Here is a 19,861-nt window from a genome sequence, read left to right as displayed (position 1 = left end):
TCATTTCTATTTATGGCTGAGTAACATTCAATCATATACATATATTCCATCATGTGTGTGTACATATATATCACATCTTCTTTATCCATTCATCCATTGATGGACACTGAGGTTGTTTCCGTATCTTGGCTATTGTGAATAAAGCTGCAGTGAACATGGGGGTGCATATATCTTATCTAATCAGTGTTTTCATATTCTTTGGATAAATACCCAGAAGTGGAATAGCTGGATCATATGATGGTTCCGTTCTTAATTTTTTGAGGAACGTCCATCGTGGCTTTACCAATTTACATCCCCACTAGCAGTGCACGAGGGCTCCCCTTTCTCAGCATCCTCGCCAACACGTTTAGATAATAGCCATTCTGACAGGTGTGAGGTGACATCTCACTGTGATTCCTGGGCCTGTATGGAGGGCCCTGAATTAGTCGTGTGGGTACTTGATCAATATCACTTGAACAGCTCTGTTCTTGGCTCAATACTGGGCTTTGCCGTTGGAGAGTAGACCTGGGTTAGGAGAGAGATGTCTGAGGAATGTCTGAGGTTTGTCTCCTAAGAGATAAAAATAGGGAATCAGTTAGGAGAAGGGATAAAAAAATGCGTTCCTTCAGTCCCACTTTGATCGTCCAATGCGCTGTCAGTGAGAAATCTGATGGCACTTCGTTGTATATAGAGACACTTCTTATTTATAAAAACAGGTCATTTTATACCTATTTAAAAAAATTTATCAGTGTCAACTTCCACTGTTTTTTCCATAATTCTCTTCAGCACAATACATGCAATAGATTTTCAGTAAATGTTGGCAGGAACTTTTTTCTCTGTGACATTCATTCATTTATTTATTCATGTAAGAAGCATTTCTTAAGTTTTGACTTGAAGTCAGGCATACAGGAGCGGGGGGGTAAACAGCCGTAAAGACATGGTTCCCATTTTTAAGGAACTGATTGTTTCGTGGGGAAGCAGAGCGTGAACAGTGACTAGAATCAGCATAAGTGTGTGATGGTGGGAGGCACACGGAAGGGGACTGGGGGCCAGGAAATGGGTTCCAGAGGGAATGCCTAAGCCGGTTCTGGAAGAGCAAGAGGGGCTGGGAGGTGAGATGGACAGTTGGGACGACAGGTGACTATAGGCACACTTATAGGAGTTACATAGGCACAGAGGTCAGGGGAGGAGGCTGGAGTGCAGACAGCAAGCAAAAGCAAGCACAGCCGGGTCACCATGTACCCTGGATATCCAGTAGGCCAGTGTTTTCCCACATTCCTTAGTAGTTTATGAATTAAATATAAATGAAACAGAACAGGGACTATCAGAGACTATGATACATAGCAAGGGTGAGTTTTGTTGCATGAAACTTATGTTTCCGTTATAGGTGTGTGTGTGTGTGTGTGTGTGTGTGTGTGTGTGTGTGTACATAAAAATGTATGCCTGTACTGAGTATAGGTAAAAAATGTTTGAGATACTCTGTTGTAGGCTGGGAGTGCCACTGAAAGGTTTTTACCCAGAGGAGCAACATGATTAGGTTTGCATTTTAGCACAACTGTGCTACTGTTATTCTGGCTACAGTATGTAGAATGGATTTGAGTGGTTGGAATGCAGCACAATGGCAAGTGCTGGAGCAGCTCTCTTGTATAATGAGGTAGGAGCCACATGTTGTGAATGGCAGATCAATGAGACAGAAGGAGCATGGTTCCCTGATGATTATGGAGCTGCCATACCAGCCCTATACTGCCTGTCCAGACTTCTAAATTTGAGAGAAATAAAGCTCTAGTCTTGTTTAGCTCACTGTTGTTTGGGTCTGTAATGGTAGGCTAACCAATATCCTTAACCATTATACCTTCCTGTGGCAGATGGAGCCTAAGATGACCTGTAATGATCCCCACCTCTTGGTATCACATTTCTGGGTAATTCCCTCCCCTACAGTATGGGTGGGATCTGTGGCTTGCCTCTAACCAGTAGAATATGCCAAGAATGATATTTTCACGAATAGATCACTTAAGATACTGACTTCCATTTTGTTAGCAAGTCTTACTTTTGCTGGCTTTGATGAAGCAAGTTGGCATGTTATGAGTTGCCCTATGAAAAGGCTCAGAGGGCAGAGAACTGAAGGCAGCTTCTGGCCAACAGCCAGCAAGTAACTAAGGCCCCCAGTCCAGCTGCCTGCAAAGATCTGAATCCTGCCAACAACTAGGTGAGCTTGCAACTGGGTCCTTCCCCAGTTAAGCTTTCAGATGAGACCTGAGCTCTGGCCAACACCTCGATTATAGTCTTGGGAGACACCCTGAAGCTGAGAACCCAGCTAAATTGTCCCTGGACTTCTGACCCATAGAAATTGTGATAATAACTGTGTGCTATCCTGAGCCCATAAGATTGCGGTAATTCATTATGTAGCAATAGATAATACACTGTCTAATTTATATTTGACTTCCTCTGCCTCCTTGGTTTCAGCCTCATATTCCTGACCAGCAACACTCATACAGAAACACGCATTTCAAACCCAAATACACCTTCATACTTCCATACTTATTAGACCAGCAAAATAAAAATGCTGGATAATTCCAAGGTATGGTGAAGCAGGCATGCTTTTGCACTTGTGACTGTAAATGGAATAACCACTTTAGGAAATAATGGGTAAAGTCTCAGAAAATTGAAGATGAACATGCTTTATCACCCATTCTTCTACTTCTTGACATAAGCCCTAAAAAACTTTTATACATATGCACAAGGTAAGATCCAAGAATATTCACTGTACAATCTTTAGTATCAGTGAAGTCCCAGGAGTGGGGTGCTGCAGTAATAAACACTCAAAAATGTGGAAGTGGCTTTGGAACTGGGTGATGGGTAGAGGCTTGAAGAGTTTTGAGGTGCCTGCTAGAAAAAGCCAACATTGCCATGAACAGACCACTAGGGGCGATTCTGACGAGAGCCATAGAGAAAGCCTCAATCCTCTTAAGTAATCCTGAACAGAATGTTGTAGAAATAGAGATGGAAAAAGCCATTCTGACGAAGGCTCAGCTGGAAATGAGGAACATTTCATTGCACAATAGAGGAAAGGCCGTACTTTTTATAAAGTGGCAAAGAACTGAATTGTGTTCGTGTTCTAATGTTTTGTGGAAGTTAGAACTTGCAAGCAATGAAGTTGGATATTTAGCTGAAGCAGTTTCTAGGCAAAGAGTTGCAGAAGTAGCCTGATTCTTCCTGACTATTTAGGGTAAAATGTGAAAAGAGAGAAATGACTTAAAGACGAAATTGTTACTAACAAAAGGAAACAGAACTTAAAGATTTGTAAAATTCGCAGAGTGTCCATATTGAAAAGAATGAGAAGGGCTCTTTGGGAGAGAACACTAAGGATGTGGCCAAGCGAGCATTCGATAAGGAGGTGGGTATGGATCCGCCACCTCCATAGAAGCCAGGAGGTCTTCTCCAAGACAACGGAAGAATAACCCTCCCCCCGCAAGGTGATGCAGAGATTGTCAGGGCTGCCGCTTGCATCACAGGCCTGTGTTCAGGGCGGGAGAGAGCAGGAGGGGCCGCTGGCGCTCTCAGGAGCTCAGGGATAGCCGGCAGCACTGCTTTACCTCACATGTCCGCAACCTGCACTCAGGCAGGATGCCCCTCGGCTGCCCCAGGTGCGGCTCGGGCAGCAAACTTTGGCAGCATCCATACTGCCCAAAGAGTGTAGGCGCCCCGGGGGCATGGCTGCCTCCAGCTAGGCTTCAAAGGATGGGACCAACAAGGCATGGAGCCACAGGGGTGGGACCTGTCTCTGCTTTCTTCTTTCCCATTTCTCCTCTTTGGACTGGGAATATCTGTCCTGTGACCATCCTACCACTTTGTATTTTGGAAGCACAAGGCACGTTTGCTTTCACAGGCTCACAGCTGGGGAATTTGCCTCAGGATAAATCTTACCTTGAGTCTCACCCATATCTGATTTAGATGGTATTTGGAGGAGATTTTGGACTTTACACTTTTGAGTTGACATGTGAGTACAACATAAATTTTGGAGGGCCAAGGGTGGACTGCTATAGACTGAATGTTTCTGTCCCATCTCCCCAGTTCATAAGCCCAGGGATTACTGCCCTTTTAAAAGAGACTCCAGAGGGCTCCCTCTCCCCATCTGCCATGTGAGGACACAGCAAGAAGACAGCTGTCCACGACTAGAAATCTCACACCGAATCTGCTGGTTCCTAGCTTCCAGAACTGTGAAAAATAAATTTCTGTTGTTTACATGCCGTCCAGTCTATGGTTTTTTGTTATAGCAGCCTGAATGCCCGAAGACATCAGGGTTGAAAACGACCTAAATATCCATCAATAGAAAATGGACGAACTGTATTATATTGTTACAGCAATTAGAATGAATGAACTGGGCTTCCCTTGTGGCGCAGTGGTTAAGAATACGCCTGCCAGTTCAGGGGACATGGGTTCCAGCCCTGGTCCGGGAAGATCCCACATACCGCGGAGCAGCTAAGCCCGTGTGCCACAACTACTGAAGCCCGTGCGCCTAGAGGCCGTGCTCCGCAAGAGAAGCCACCACAATGAGAAACATGCTCACCACAACGAAGAGTAGCCCCACTCGCCGCAACTAGAGAAAGCCCGCGCGCAGCAGCAGAGGCCCAACGCGGCCAGAAATAATACACAAATAAAGGAAATAAAATGAATGAACTAACTTTATGTTTATAAACATGGATCAACCTCAGAAACACAACTTTGAACAGGAAAAGGCAATCTCAAGAAAGCATAGTATAACATTTATATAAAGCTTGAAAACCCATAAAACGATATTATAGAATGCTTACAACATAGAGTAATAGTAAAAAACATGCATCTGAAAGATGATCAAAATGCAAATCAGGATGTGGTGGGTACCAGGTGTTGTTGTTATGCAACTCTATGCTTTTCATGTATGTTTTACATGTTAAACAAAACAAAACTGAAATGCTTATTGGCCGTGAGGCTGTAAATCCTGGCACAGATCAAGAAGACACTTTACAAAACTTGTGTAATTGCTGTCCTACTTCACGTCATTGTAACTTCACTTTCAGAGAGCGGGAACAGGTAAGTTGGGGGGAAAAGGGAGAGAGATGAGGTTGAGTAAGGGCTGTTAGAATTCTTTATCACAGCTCTTAGTGAGGGTTTTCTGGAAACATGAAATTTGAGGTGAGATTTGAGAAAGGAAGGCGGCAGCCTGGTGAATACAAGCAGAGAATACCAAGGAGAGATGGGATGATGAACGGTTTGCTTGAGTAGTTAACCATTTAGGAATGATTCATGCAGCCAGTATTTATGATGTCGTAGCATTTATGCACATAAATCACAAAGAAGACCTAAAATGTAGCAGAAAAGCAAGAGCCAGAAAAGGAGATGGAATTGCGCCTCCCAGCCCCATCATTCTCCGTTCTATAGTCACAGTAGAACAGGACACAGGAAACCAGGGGGGGAAAAGGTATTCCAGGAATGGGAGGGTCCCTCTAGAGTGGCCTGTATTTTATTGCAATGGGAAGGAGGAAGGGGATCTCAGCTGAACTGTTCCGTTTTTCATTCAGACCTGCAATGTTTCATGGCTGGGGTTGCTTGCCACAAGACTGCCTTCTAAGAATAGAAAACCTGATCACAAGCTGCTTTTCCTCTGTGACACGCCACCTACATCGTAACATGCTTCAGTGGCTGAATCAGAAGGTGACGTGCTTTTCAATTCGCTAGAAGATATTCTGCTTGTCACAAACGAAGTAACTCTTGCCAACATTTTCGAGTAATGCACATTTGGTTATGTATCCTTCTACTAAATATAAGGTCCTACAATAGTTAGGGGAAAGAAGCATTGCGAATGTATTAGCACCTTGCAGAGTATTCACGATGACTTACTGCAGTGCTCAAAGAAATCCCGTGACTCCAGCTGTCACAGGGGACTATGGGTTCATTCATTGAGTTATGTACCCACAACACTCCAGAGTGCTACAAATCCACTTAACAACCTTGAATCCTGAGTTTTCTGTTCATATTTCTAAATCAGCATAAAGAAATACAGAATCACAAGCAAGGAGAATCCCCATAGGCTACTGCCAAGAGGTTTTCTGTTCATTTTGGCACACATAGGAAATATTCTGAATCCCTAAAATGGGGAGCAGTTCTTTTCATTAGGAATATGTGATTAAGTGAGGCTGGTCTTTAAAGAAAGTCTCACTTCTAACGGGAGCACTGAAGCAGAAGTACAGTTCGTGAATAAAACAGAGCAAAGCCTCATTTTGGCTGGATAAGACAGAAACACAGGTTCACTTTATGAGGCCTCTGGTACCACTTCCTGGCTTTTCGCATCATTAGCTATTTGCTTCCACTTGCCAATGAGGAATACAAGGGTAGCAAGTGAAAAAGCTGAGTTTCCACATTCTGAGAGAGGTCAGATTCCAGACGAAGCTTGGGGTTCAGGCCAAGCTCTGGGAGAACACTGCAGGCTCATTGGCAGTGAGGCTCAGGGGCCAGAGCAGGCCTGGGGTCCAACAGAAACAGCTTCTGTGGAGGAGCTGGGTCTTCGCTTTTCGCAGACCTGAAATGCACAGCACCTCTACCTGTCAGGACTGGTCCCTCGACGTGCAGGACACCTGCTTGTTTATTTAAGAACCCCGACTCCTCTAAGGTAGTGTTCTTGGCTCTTTTCCACCGACATTCACAGGAGGAAATATATTTTACTTCACGATCCATATTGGTCAGGATCCACCAGTTCAGGATGTATTAAGAAGCTGCAAGTGTCCTGTATAGTACTAGAAGGGGGAGGACCACCAGAGAGGCGGTTGCCCTAAGGAGAAAAGCTAAGGAACCACCAATCAAAAATATTTGTGTCCTTTTTACAGAAAAGGTATTATAAAGATGTTTTGGGGAATACCCGGAAATGCACATCAGAGGAGCTTGAAAGCTAGTGAGGAGAAAAGACAAAAGCCAATGAGTAATCAGTACATGATCTGTCACGAGGCAGTATGGTTAGTTGTCCGGGGGGTGACACAGGTGGGAAATATTGTGAGTACAGGGCAGGAGAGTAGGAGTGTGAGCAGGAATGATCTGGAAAGGTTCCATGTAAAGGCCTGGGTTAGTTTTGATGGAACAGGTAGAATTTAGTGGAGGGGGGAGCATTCCAGGTGAAGAGAACATTAGGAACAGTAGAACAAGCCCCTGCGTGCTTGCTGCAGCCCTGAGACCTGGGGGCCAGAACCAGTGAGGGAAATCTGAGTGTTGCTCGGGGCCGAGGCGAAGCCTTGTACATGGACAGGCTCTATGGACTGAACGCTGGGAACCATTCCCACGTTTAAGGAGCAGGTAGAAGAGCTGGTGAAGAACGCAGTGACGATGCTTTGAAGAGAACCAAGGTCACGGGGCACAAAGGAGGGAGGTCGGTAAAGTCAAAGGCTACCAAGGCCAGGGGACTGAGGACTAAGGGAAAACTTCTGGCTTTGAACCAGAAGCGCCGAGTCTCTCTCTCTCTCTTTTTTTTTCTTTTTGGCTGTCTTGTGGCTTGTGGGATCTTAGTTCCCTGACCAGGGATAGAACCTGGGCCACAGCAGTGAAAGCGATGAGTCCTCACCACTGGACCGCCAGGGAATTCCCGCAAAGTCTCTTTAATGAGGGCGGTGGCTCTTCACCATATCTATCTCGGGAGATTAATCTGTTATTACTTTCAGCCCCATCTTTTGAATTTGCACAGTGTGTTTAACTATCACTTCAACTGGTAGAAAGTATCCAGTGAAAACACCCAACTGAAGTTTACAGGCAGTCCCCGTAGTTTCCCAGCCGTCCAGAGCCACGCTGTTTTTTAAGGCTGTGCTTCAGTGGCTCGTGGTCTTCCTGTGCATGACTGCCCTCCTTCAGCTTCCTGCAAAGCAGCTGTTTCCTTTCGCTGCTGTCATCCACTCTCCTCAAGGGGCTCGTCCTGCTGCATGGAGGCTCTGGGATCCCAACTTCAGAAAACAAGGAGGGTTATGCGTTGGGACCTTGCGTTTGGAGACCTCTTCATGGTTGTAGGCTGCACTGCGACCCCAGCCAGCTGCTTTGCAAGTGCAAGTGACTGTGAACACAGGAAACCAGGTGAAGGATCGATGGATCAGGTGAACCTGTCACCCTGACTAGACATGTGTTCAGCTGGGAGTCGATCAGTATCATCTTCCCCAGGAGTAAAGGAAAGTCTATTTATAGCCTTAAAATATAGGCACAGTTGTGACCAAATTGCTAGAGGTGACAGGTCCGGGTGTTGCTTCTGTGCTTGCTTCACACTCAGGTTTTGTTCTGGATTTTCTTGTTTGAATGCTGTCATTTCTTCTGCACAACATAAGCTGTGACCACGAAGACTTTGGTTTCTTTTCTTTCTCTTGGACATCAGATTCTAGCTACTATCAACTGCTTCCTAACTTATACTAAATAGTTCTCATAATTGAATCCACTCTGTAGGTAGCCTAAACACGTCATGTGCATAAGCTGCTTACTTATTGAGTAACTATAATGTGGGCTGAATCAAATACAATATGCAGAAATATTCTGGGGTGAAGACAATTATTTTAATAGCTGGCATTACAGTTTCTCTTGGCAAGGCACTTTTTTGTGTGTAGGAAAATACTTTGATAAACAGTTTAGGAATGGAAGGTGACCCTAAGTATAGATTCGGAGACAGAGATAAGTAAAAGTACTATATAAGGAGAGAAAATAGGAGGGGAGGGATGGGACCACAGAGATGATGGAGAGTGGGAAGCAGCGGTCCATACTAAAAGAGGATGGGGGTCGGTGGATACCAAGGCCGCTGGGATACTGAAGGACTTTTAAGAGCAGGGAATTATAATTTTAGGTTATTTGCATCTTTCATTCAGAACGCTTTGGTTGCTACAAACCTTCAGAAGAGTCTGCTATACGAACAACCAAAGAAAAGAGTCTGCTTTCCACATCGTGTGTCAGCAGGAGAAAAAAGCGTTGCAGGAGGTGAGATGTGAGGCAGTCTAACTATTTAGAGAAAACAAGAGCTCAGAGCCAGAAGTGACCCTGAAATTGTAAGCCCCCAAGGAATATGCAGTCTTGGAGAGAACACTGGCCTTCCACAAAACCTCTATGGACAAGGTGACCCCGACTGAAAACTGATGACACACGGCAGCTTGCTATTTTCAATCATAAATTCTCAAGAGGCTTTTATTACTAGAAAATGACAGGGTCAGTAATGCCTCCTTCCTCCTCCATTTACTTAAATCTATATGCCTCATTTTCCTCACCTGCATACTCTGGAGATTGGACCTAGAATATGTCTGTGGTCTCTATTAGGGTCTACAGCTCTAATAATAATAGCTGCTATTTTAATGTTCTTTTTTTTGAGGTAAATTTACCTACAGTGAAATGTACAAATCTCAAGTGTAGCATTTCATGAGTTTTGACAAATGCATATACCCTCGGAACCCAAATCTAAGCAAGATATAGAGCTTTTCTATCACTACAGAAAAATTCCCTCTTCAGTCAAACCACACCCTCACCTCCAGGCGCCCACCCTTCTGGCTCTTATCACGATGGATCAAAGAACTAATATTTAAGAGTTACTGTTGAATGCCAGGCTTTGTTTTAGAATGCTTCACCAGCATCAGTGCTTTTATTTCTCACGAGCACTGTGAAATGGCTCTTACCTCCATTTTGCAGATTAAAACGTTGAGCATCAGACCAATTAAGTTGCCCCTGGTTTTCAGCCACCCAGTGTAGCGGCAGGGCGTGAACGAAGAAGTGGGTTTTAGACTCAGGGCATCTCTGAGACGGGTCATGGCCAGCCCACATACGATTATTTAAGAAATATTATAGATCAATGTTCAAGTGAAATCAATGCCATTTACTAATTCTCAAGCCTCCCGAATAATCCTAAAGGCCGCATGCATTACACTTTACTAAATGATTCGTTTCTATCCCACACAGAAAATGGCAGAAAGGAGGTGTGAGAGGTTGCAAATTCTGTTTTACTGGTGCAAAAACTCAAAAGAGGTGACTCAGGTTCCAAACATGCCTCGAGGCAGGGCCTGCGGCGATGCCAGGATAGGCGGCGAGGGAAGGGCTGGACCAGCGACCTTTAAAGAGCCTGGCGCCGCTCCTTCCTCTGACGCCACAGGCATCGTCTCAGAATAGAGCAGGCTCGACGCGCTCGCCGAGAGAATGGACATGCGTCCTGCCACGGCGATTGGACGCTGCCGCGCAGGGCTCATCGGCAGCACCGGAGGTCAATTCGTCACGCGTCTCCCTCAATGCCACCGTCTCCCTCCGCTCCTAGGCGCACCCTAGTGCCTCCCTGCCCCGGCACCTGGGTGGGTTCCCAGGCTCCTCCCCAGAGCTGACTTCGAGCCCCACGCCCTACAGGCCCACGGCTGCCATGGCAACCGTACGCCGCCGCCGCCTCTACACGCACGTCGCGAACTAACGGACTCCGCGGCGGCGGCGGCCTATGCCCCACCCCAACCCCACCTGGACCGCAGCAAAACGGTCGGTCGACCTGCGGCACCTAGGTAATAAATCGGAAGGAGACGGGCGCCAGCTACAGAGCCGGTGGTGGGGTATCCGGTTTGACAGCCCCACCCCTGCTCCCGCCGCGGGAGCGGCGGGGGCTGTGCGCGGCGGGGGCTGTGCGCGGCGGGGGAGGCAGTGCGTGCCGTGCGGGACGGGGAGAGCCGCGGGCGCGCATGGCATGATGGGGATTGTAGTTCAGCGGCTCCTTGGGCTCGCGGCCTTGGCGGGGCGGCCTGGACGGGAGAACTACAAAGCCCGGCGTCCCCGACAGCTGGGAAAGACCGATAAACTTTGAGCCGAGCGGGGAGAGACAATCTTTCTCTTTGTGTTGAGGGGGGTTCTGGGGTGGTCGCGGAATTGGGTTCTGAGCGCTGGGAAGGGGAAGTGGAGGTGAGACTCGGGCTTTCCGCCCCGCCATTTGGCCCGCCCCGGTTGCAGAACTGGCCCCACCCCGGCCCGGCCACCGCCCCGCGTAGTTTCTGGGAGGAGCGGCCGCCCAGGCTGCAGGGCCTCAGGCCTTCGGCGCCTCTCCCCCTCAGGTTGCTGCCTCTCGGTGCAGAACCGTATGTATGGCACACGTTTGATGGGAGACCCGAAAAACTATATTTTAACAGGCGTTTCTCCTTTTCCCTGATTCCCTCCTTTATTTCTAGGTTTTTGATCAGATTTGTTCTGAAGTAGTTAGGAGGTGTTTGCATTAATTAAACCCATTGATTAATAATTACTCAAAGGGCATTAATGTTTAAAGGTTAAGTGTAGAAGTAGAGAAAAGATACCATGCTGTTATATGGTAGTATCTGATATTTTTACCGTTTTGCGTTTTGCATTTTATTTATTGAGGGTCAAGATCCACCCCTGCCTACTAGCCTGAACACTGCCGACACATATTTTGATTCTATTTGAAACCTCAGTTCAACTTAAATCACTAATGTTTTTGAAATACAGACTTGTCTTTTTATTTCATTTTTTTTTAGCAGTGGGTAGTAATAATTATTTTATTTTTTATAACATTTTTCAGAATTTCTCGGGACCATTTTTCAGAATGAAAAGCGCCGTGTTCTTTCTTTCTTTCTTTTAATGCTCTGGAATACACCTTAGCGCCTGAAGTTTGCTCAGGCCCTGGCGGTAAGGAAGCTGACACAGATTTAGAAAACTGCCTTGTCTACCCTTTAACATTTTTCGATAGGTAGAGTACCATCCTAGAAATTTGGCATTTTACAGTGGTATGTTGGGAAATTATTGATGTATTGTGGGCTTATTTTGTGTGTGTATGTTTTAAAACAAGAAAACAACATAAGGCCACTATAAAATTCCTTTTATTTCCATTAAATGAAGTGGGCCTCTGTAAACTATACTTAAAGTAGCAGTTTCATAGGAGGAGATAAAAAGTAGGTTTAGTAAGACCCCTAGAAAAAAATCAAGACCTTACGGTATACAGTATAAGGATTTGAAATATTTATTCATTCAAGATTTGTTAAGGACCTGTTATGTGCCAGGCAATAGATGCCAGGTGGTGGGAAGTAAGAGATGATAGAATATAGTCTGTGTCCTGCGTGGGCACACATTCGTGTCATCACAGTAGGGTGGGAGAGAGGTGCAAGTTGCTGTGAGCCTCCAGTGGGAATACGTGGTAATATCACAGTGACGTGTATTGAATACTTACTCTGTGGGAGGTACTCTGGCGTATTTTGCATGCAACCCCACTGCTGTTATCAAGAGATGAGGAAACAGCCTTAGAGACCTTGCCCAAAGGCATAGCTGATAAGATGTGAACCTGGGATTTCAACCCAAGTGGGTCTAGCTCATCTCAGTCATGATCTCAACCACTCATGCCGTTCTCCACACCCTTTGGAAGAAAGATCCTGACTCTGTCTAGGGAGATTCGGAGAAGCCTCCAGAATGATGTGACATTTGACTTGTGTTAGGAAAGTTGCTTAAGCTTTTACTGGAGAGAGGCTGAGGAGAGTCATTCTAGGCAAATGGCATTACAAAAGCAAAGGAAAAATTGGAGTGCTTTGTGTTTGTGGAACCCTAGGTCATTCTGATGACTAAATCCCAGAATACTTGCAATGTAGTGGGAGAGACCAGGTCTCGAAGTACTTGGTACCATGACAAAGTGTTTAGAATTTTTTCCTCAACATGGGGTGACTGTTGAAGAATTTCTGATGGAGTAGTGCCATTTATTGGGTTTGGATTTTAGAAAGACCTCCGGCTCCAGTGTGGAGAATGGATCCAGGAGAGAGGTGATAGGAAAACCAGTTTTAGGGGGGGAAAAAAAAAAAGTCCAGTAAGGAAAAGAGCCTAAAGTAAGCAGTCGGAGTTATGGGAAGAGATGGATTGCAGGAGTATTTAAGAGGTAAAATTGATATGACTTGATAAGAGTTTGGATGTTGGGGGCTAGAAAGATTTGGAATCCTAAGACAAATGATTCTTAGTTTTCTGGCTAGGATCACTGATGGGATATTGAAACCACTGATTGAGACGAGGAGGAACAGGTTTTTATCAGGGGCAAAAGATAAAGATAAATCGGTTTACTTTTGAGTATTTGTTCAAGGTTCCTTGATATTCAGGGAAGGAGGCATTTGTATCCAGAGTTCCGGACAGAGCTCAGGGGTAGAGGTTTACGTGTAGATAAGTAGTTACAGGAGAGAATGGACCAGCTCACATAGGAGGAATGTGTAGCTATGAAGAAAGAAGAGGTTTGGATGTGGATCTCTTGAGAAACAGCAGCATTTACAGGGGGGTTGAGTTTCTGGAGAGAGGGGGGTGTGTTTGAAAGGAAGTGGGAGCCCACAGATGAGGCTGAGAGGTCAGGAGGCAGAGAGCAAGGAGAAGAACTGCAGAAAGCATCATAACAAATGACAAAGGAGAGGAAAGTAGGAAGCAGGGAGGGAGTGGTCCAGGTGCCTCGGAGAGGGTAAGGCAAAGCTTGAAATGTGTCCAATGGATCTGGTGACTGCACATCATTTCTAAACTTTGCAAAAATGAAGAAGAGGAATCTGGGCATAGGCTACTTGAAAAGAGTTTCCGTATTAATACATATACAAAAGAAAACAGAATAATGAGCCCCATGTAGCCATCACCTAGCTTGGAGAATGAACACATGACCAATTTTGTTTCGTCTATAATCTCTGCCCACAGTTGGATAATTTTATTTATTTCTTTTTTAATTAATTTTTATTTTTGGCTGCATTGGGTGTTCGTTGCTGCGTGTGGGCTTTCTCTAGTTGCAGTGAGCAGGGGCTCCTCTTCGTTGTGGTGCGTGGGCTTCTCATTGTGGTGGCTTCTCCTGTTGCGGAGCACGGGCTGTAGGCGCACGGGCTTCAGTAGTTGTGGCTCGCGGGCTCAGTAGTTGTGGCGCGCAGGCTTAGTTGCTCCGCGGCATGTGGGATCTTCCCGGACCAGGGATCGAACGGTGTCCCTTGCATTGGCAGGCGGATTCTTAACCACTGCACCACCAGGGAAGTCCCATGGATTATTTTAAAGCTAGACTCAGATATCATATCTTTTTATCTGTAATTATTTCATTATGTATCTTTGAAAGTTAAGGATTCTTTAAAAAAAAAAATAGAACTGTAGTATTGCCTACTTAAAAAATTCAGCAGTACTTCCTTAACATAAAATTTCCAGTCACACTTCTTTTTAAAGAAGCTTGACTGTGAAGAAAGAGTTGAGGCAAACTAAAAGAGGTTTATAGGTTTTTTTTTTTTAAAGATTGATGACAAGCTATTAAGGAAAGAGCCAACAAAGAGGAAATGTGTGACAGTGTAGGCGACGAAGAGCGAGGAGAGAGCTGATTGAGATCCCTGAGAAAGTAGGAAAGGATGGGATGAGCAGGGTGGAAGAATTCGGCTAGAATGAATTTGGTACGTTTCATAAGTTCTAGCTGTGTTACTAGGCAGCATGCTAGTGTTGATAGGAGGGGAGAAGCTCTGAAAAAGGAAAAGATGGGAATAGATACAGGTATTTATAGGTTGGGTGGTAAAAGGTGAGAGTTCAAAGCTTATGGCCCCTAAGAGGTGGACAGAAGTAAACGTCAATTGATGAGAGATGAGATTGGGGTTAGGAAAGGAGAATAGTGGAGATTAGAAATAGCCACTATGGAACCTGAGCTAGGACAAGTAAGGATTGTTTCATTGATTAGATGACAGCAAAACACCAGGCGGTGCAATTTTTTTTTTTTCCTTAAAATTTGTTTGGTTTACTTAGGGGAAGCTTAAAAGAGTGAGGAAACCAATATCCTAATGTGTTCCTGAAGAGAATTCAGGCCAAGAACTTATGATTGGACCATTGCTCAGTGACTTTAGATTTATTCATTTAAACTGATAATTGCTATTTGTATAAATATCACACTAAAACTAGAAAGGCCCTTACAGATCTTTTGGATCAATACTTTATTTTCTCAACATACACAGTGATATTCTTTTACAGAGAACATTTCTCCAAGGATCATTTCCTGAGTGTGGTGCAGTGGGAGGTGTCAGATAGATCTGTTGTCCACTTCTGGAACTACAGCTTATTTTCCATGTGATCATGCGCATGTTTCCAGACCTGCGCCCCACTCAAAAAAGATGTTAATGCTATCTATAAGATTTTTGGGAAGATTAGACAGTTTAACGGAGGTAAACCTGAAGTGCTCCGTAACCGAAGGCCTTTCTCTCCCCCTTCTCCCCCTTCCTTACCAACAGCATGGCAGGATTCTCAGTTCTCTTTGACAAAAGGCCATGTTCTGTGACTTTACTTGACCACATTAAGCAGGTAGATCAGGTAGTAGTTACGTTACAAAATGATAATTTGATCTATATAAAAAGATTCATCGGGCTTCCCTGGTGGCGCGGTGGTTGGGGGTCCGCCTGCCGATGCGGGGGACGCGGGTTCTTGCCCCGGTCTGGGAAGATCCCGCATGCCGCAGAGCGGCTGGGCCCGTGAGCCATGGCCGCTGAGCCTGCGTGTCCGGAGCCTGTGCTCCGCAACGGGAGAGGCCACAGCAGTGAGAGGCCCGCGTACCGCAAAAAAAAAAAAAAAAAAAATTATACTGATTGGTTTTTTAATAGAAACCACCTTGAATTTTTGGTATAAACCCCACTTGGTCGTAATGTGTTATCCTTTTTATATACTGGACTTGATTAGCTAAAATTTAAATATTTTTGTATCTGTGTTCCTGAGGGATACCGGTAGGTAAATTTCTTTTCTTATAATGTCTGGTTTTGGTATCAGGGTAAAGCTGGCCTTAAAGTATGAGTTGGCGGTTTTTCCACCTCTTCCTTTTTCTGAGAGAGTTTGTTTGGAATTGGTTTATTTTTTCCCTGAGTACTTGAGAGGATTCACTTGTGAAACCTTTTGGATTTGGAGTGTTTTGGGAGTTTTTTTTTTTTTGGGAGTTTTTTTGTTTGTTTTTTTGGGGGGTTTTTTTGGTGGAAAGATTTTAAATTGCAAATTGAATTTCATTGATTGACAGAGGACTATTCAGATTAATTACTGTTTCTTCTTGAGAAATAGCTTTGGTATGTTGTGACTTTCATAGAACTTGTCCATTTCATTAAGCCCTCTTTTGCCTTTTAATAGCTCTAAAGTTTGTAGTGATAACCCCTCCATCATTTCTGATTTTGTTAATTTGTATTTTCTCTCTCCCTTTCTTGGTCAGTAATACTAGAGGTTTAATCATTTTTAATGATCTTTCCAAAGAACCAGCTTTTGGCTACATAGAAATTTCTTTTTTTTTTTTTCTGTTCTATTTTACTGATTTTTGCTCTTAACCTTATTATGTTCTTCCTTCTACTTCTTTTGGGTTAATATGTGTTTATTTTCCTAGAGTCTTAAGACAAGCTGAAAGCAGGAGTTGGCAAACTATAGTCTGGGGGCCAAATTCAGTCTGCTCCTTATTTTTGTATGGCCCATGAACTAAGAATGTTATTTTCGTTTTTTTTAATGGTTAAAGAAGTCAAAAGAAGAATAGTGTTCTGTGACGTGAAAATAAATGAAATTCAGATATCAGTGTCTGTAAATAAATTTTTATTGGAACACAACCACACTCATTTGTTTACATATTGTTTATGGCTCCTTTTGTGCAGAGTTCAGTAGTTGCAGTAGAGACTTTGTGATGTTCTCGTTGCTTTGCACTGCTCCTTGGTGTGCGCTATAAGCACAGTGTTTCACGTGCCCTGCATATTACTGTTCTGTGACATTTTACTTCATTTATTGTCAGCGGATTCCCGTCATGTCAAAACAAGAAAAGATGAGAAAAATGGACTTGACATATTTATACTTTTAAAGCACAGTGTGGAGTGTAGAATATCGAACTAAATGACAAAGCATTTTGATTATTGTGCAATGACACCATAGCTGTGCTAAAGACATACAATTTACACTGACATTACCAGAGTAATCACTCGTCATGGTATTCCCAATTCATAGGAAAGCAGTGGTTAGAAAACTTAAAAAGGAATATCTTTTTAAGCAGAATTTCTTCACAAAATTAAAAAACGAAAATCAGGCTGCACCCAGAGTAAGTTTCTGAGTGTCTCATTTGTTGGCCAAACAAGGAAGTCATTTACCAATGGTAATTTAAGTAAATCTTGTTTGATTGTAGCAGCCAAAGAAATGTGTCTGGAGAAAATAAACTTGCTTATGACTGTTACCCTTCTGGTGAGAACAGTTGCTATTGAGGACATCAATAATCAATTAAATAAAACAAGGCAAATGATTTTGATTGGTTTTCCTTGGCTCTTGATGAATTGACAGATGTTACCAAAACAGCTTAAGTGTTTATTTGAGAAGTCAATGCTGAGTTTGAAGTTACTGAAAAATTACATTTTATGAATAGTATTTGTGGAATAGCTACAGACAGGAATACTTATAAAAAGTTGAGAAAACACGAATTCTGTACAACCTGAAGTGGAATCTGTTAAGATGTGTTGAAACTTGGGGTGGCAAAAAATATGTGTAGAACAGGAAAAGGCTTAGGTGAACAAATTTACAAAGCTGTGAAAATGTAGCATGGTTAAAGTTGTTGGCTCTTCACTGTTTTTTAAAAATTTGTTTATTTTTTATTTTATTTATTTTTGGCTGTGTTGGGTCTTCGTTGCTGCACACGGGCTTTCTCTAGTTGCTGTGAGCAGGGGCTCCTCTTCGTTGTGGCGCATGGGCTTCTCATTGCGGTGGCTTCTTTTGTTGCGGAGCATGGGCTGTAGGTGCATAGGCTTCAGTAGTTGCAGCACGCTGGCTCAGTAGTTGTGGCTCGTGGGGTCTAGAGCACAGGCTCAGTAGTTGTGGTGCACAGGCTTAGTTGCTCTGTGCCATGTGGGATCTTCCCGGACCAGGGCTCGAACCCATGTCTCCTGCATTGGCAGGCGGATTCTTAACCACTGTGCCACCAGGGAAGCCCTTCACTGTTTTTTTTTTATCAGCAGGTGTTTTGCAGAGAATATTTGAATCTATCATGCAGTAAGGAAGCATTAGTGCCTTAAGACTCGAGTGTTGCTCTTGAGGACTTAGCCATTGTCAGTTCCATGAATCTTTGTCAGAAATAGACTTGCCCCTGCCACACAGCAGTTTGGTGGCTTGTAGTGGTAAAGTTCTATTGTAATCGTTTGAGCTAAGGGCTGATTTGAAATTTTTCTGAATGAGGGGAACTGCTCTCACCCACTATTACTGAACACTGAATGGCTTTGGAAATCAGTTTGGCTGCAGACTTAATAATGTTTCTTTATGAATCAACTGAAAATTACAGGACCAAACAGTGCTTATATGCAAAACTAAAAGTTATTTCAATGCCAACTAATGTTTGAATCACAAGTAATACCAAGCTATTTTATATAGCTTTCCTTGCTGTCAAAGCTTAAAGCAAAGAAGTGAGATCTCCATTCCCACCCAGATTTTCAGTATATTTTTTTGAGCTCAAACTACTTTGATGCAAGTGCAAAGGAAATTTCCATATTATGAAATCCATTTAACTGTGTAATTGAGATACTTCCACTTACCCTTCAATTGGAAGTGATTAACATGCAAAGTAATGACATGCTAAAAGACGTTATCAAGAGAAGAATAAAATCTTTAAATGCTTTCCAAACAGTGAATATGCTGGATGAAATCATATGCTTGTGATTTGATATCATTATGTGACAGTACCTATCTGGGTAAAAAGACACTTTTAAACATGAAATGCATAAGTATTATTAAAGAACAGCATTAACATACGAACATTTGCAAGTGATTTTGATGATAGGGAACAGTAACTTTGAATCTGAACTACATGAAATATCCCCCCACAAAAGAGTTCCATTCTTATTAGTAGACCTGTTTTGCAAAAAGTTGTACTCAACTATTACTACTGTAATATTTTGAATTTTGTCGATAAAAATTGTGGACATTTTTGTCTCATTATGTAAGTACTTACATAATATCTTCGATTTTGCCCATTGCCCCTCAAAGCTAAAAATATTTACTCTCTGGCCCTTTACAGAAAAAGTTTGCTGACCCCTGCTTTCCATCGAGGTATTTCCAGTCTGCATATTTGTGTACCTGTACATATTAGCAGAATTAATGCTTTTGTCTCACAGTGACTAATTTGAAGAATTGTTCTAATTTGAAGAGGAGGCTTTCCGTGGTTGTCCTATTTTCTGTGGGTAGATCTACTGAATGTTGACATTTCTTACTGTGTAACAGTCGTGTACTCTTTGCTGCAGTGTGATTCTCAAGTAACATAGATGCTGCCTTCAAGGAGCCTATGCCTGGAGAAGGGGCAAATAATATGCCAAAACACATCAAGGAAACAATTTTATTCTCAGAAATGTACTGGAGTCAGCTGAAATGACTAGAACTAGAGACAGTTAATTTTGAGGAAGAGTTTTTGAGCCCCTTAAGAATAGATAAGAAGTAGAGAGGAAGGGCCAAGCTACCCACATCAAAATTTAATTCCCTCAGGAAGGCATGGAGAAATATTTTGATTTTTCTCTACCAAGTGTATTCATTGGTTTACTGTTCCAGGAAATAAGAGTAGGTCAATTTGGACTCTTTCCCAAGATGTCATTCTCCTGTATCTCTGGACTTCCTACTCTTTGTAGTTTTCGGTGGAAAGCAGCTTTGCTTAGAAGCCTTGGATGATCTTGGGAGACTTTAGAGAAGCCTGGAAGAAAAGCCAGAATTATTGGGCTGGAGGGCTTTGGTGGAAACCAGAGGTTCAGATGATATTTTTTCCTAGCATCTTATAGAAGGGGAAAGATTAATGATAGTTATTTGCACAGACAAAAAGCTACAAATGACAAGGTCATAGAAGATTACAACATGAGGAGCAAAAAGAGCTCAGGTAGTTTAATTCATAGGTTTTTGCTTAGATTTAAATTGTATGGAACAATTAAATGTATACAAA

General features: G+C 43.4%; 1 protein-coding gene across 5 annotated transcripts in view; it reads left to right on the top strand.

Moving 5' to 3' along the window:
• Nucleotides 1-10,100: 10,100 nt before the first annotated feature.
• Nucleotides 10,101-19,861, top strand: part of KATNAL1 (katanin catalytic subunit A1 like 1) — an 81,093-nt gene continuing 71,332 nt past the window's right edge. For 2 of the 5 annotated variants that reach the window (XR_004346715.1, XR_004346718.1), the window contains exon 1: nt 10,133-10,493. The gene's annotated coding sequence lies outside the window, so the exon portion shown is untranslated. Of the gene's footprint in view, nt 10,494-10,998; nt 11,058-11,512; nt 11,620-19,861 lie in introns of those variants that run through there. The other 3 variants (XR_004346716.1, XM_032611620.1, XR_004346717.1) reach the window with 3 other exon arrangements.

Source organism: Phocoena sinus, chromosome 18, assembly GCF_008692025.1.
Source record: "Phocoena sinus isolate mPhoSin1 chromosome 18, mPhoSin1.pri, whole genome shotgun sequence".
NCBI classification, from domain to species: domain Eukaryota; kingdom Metazoa; phylum Chordata; class Mammalia; order Artiodactyla; family Phocoenidae; genus Phocoena; species Phocoena sinus.
Note: the sequence above shows the minus strand (reverse complement) of the source record. Positions and strands in the feature narration are given on the sequence as shown.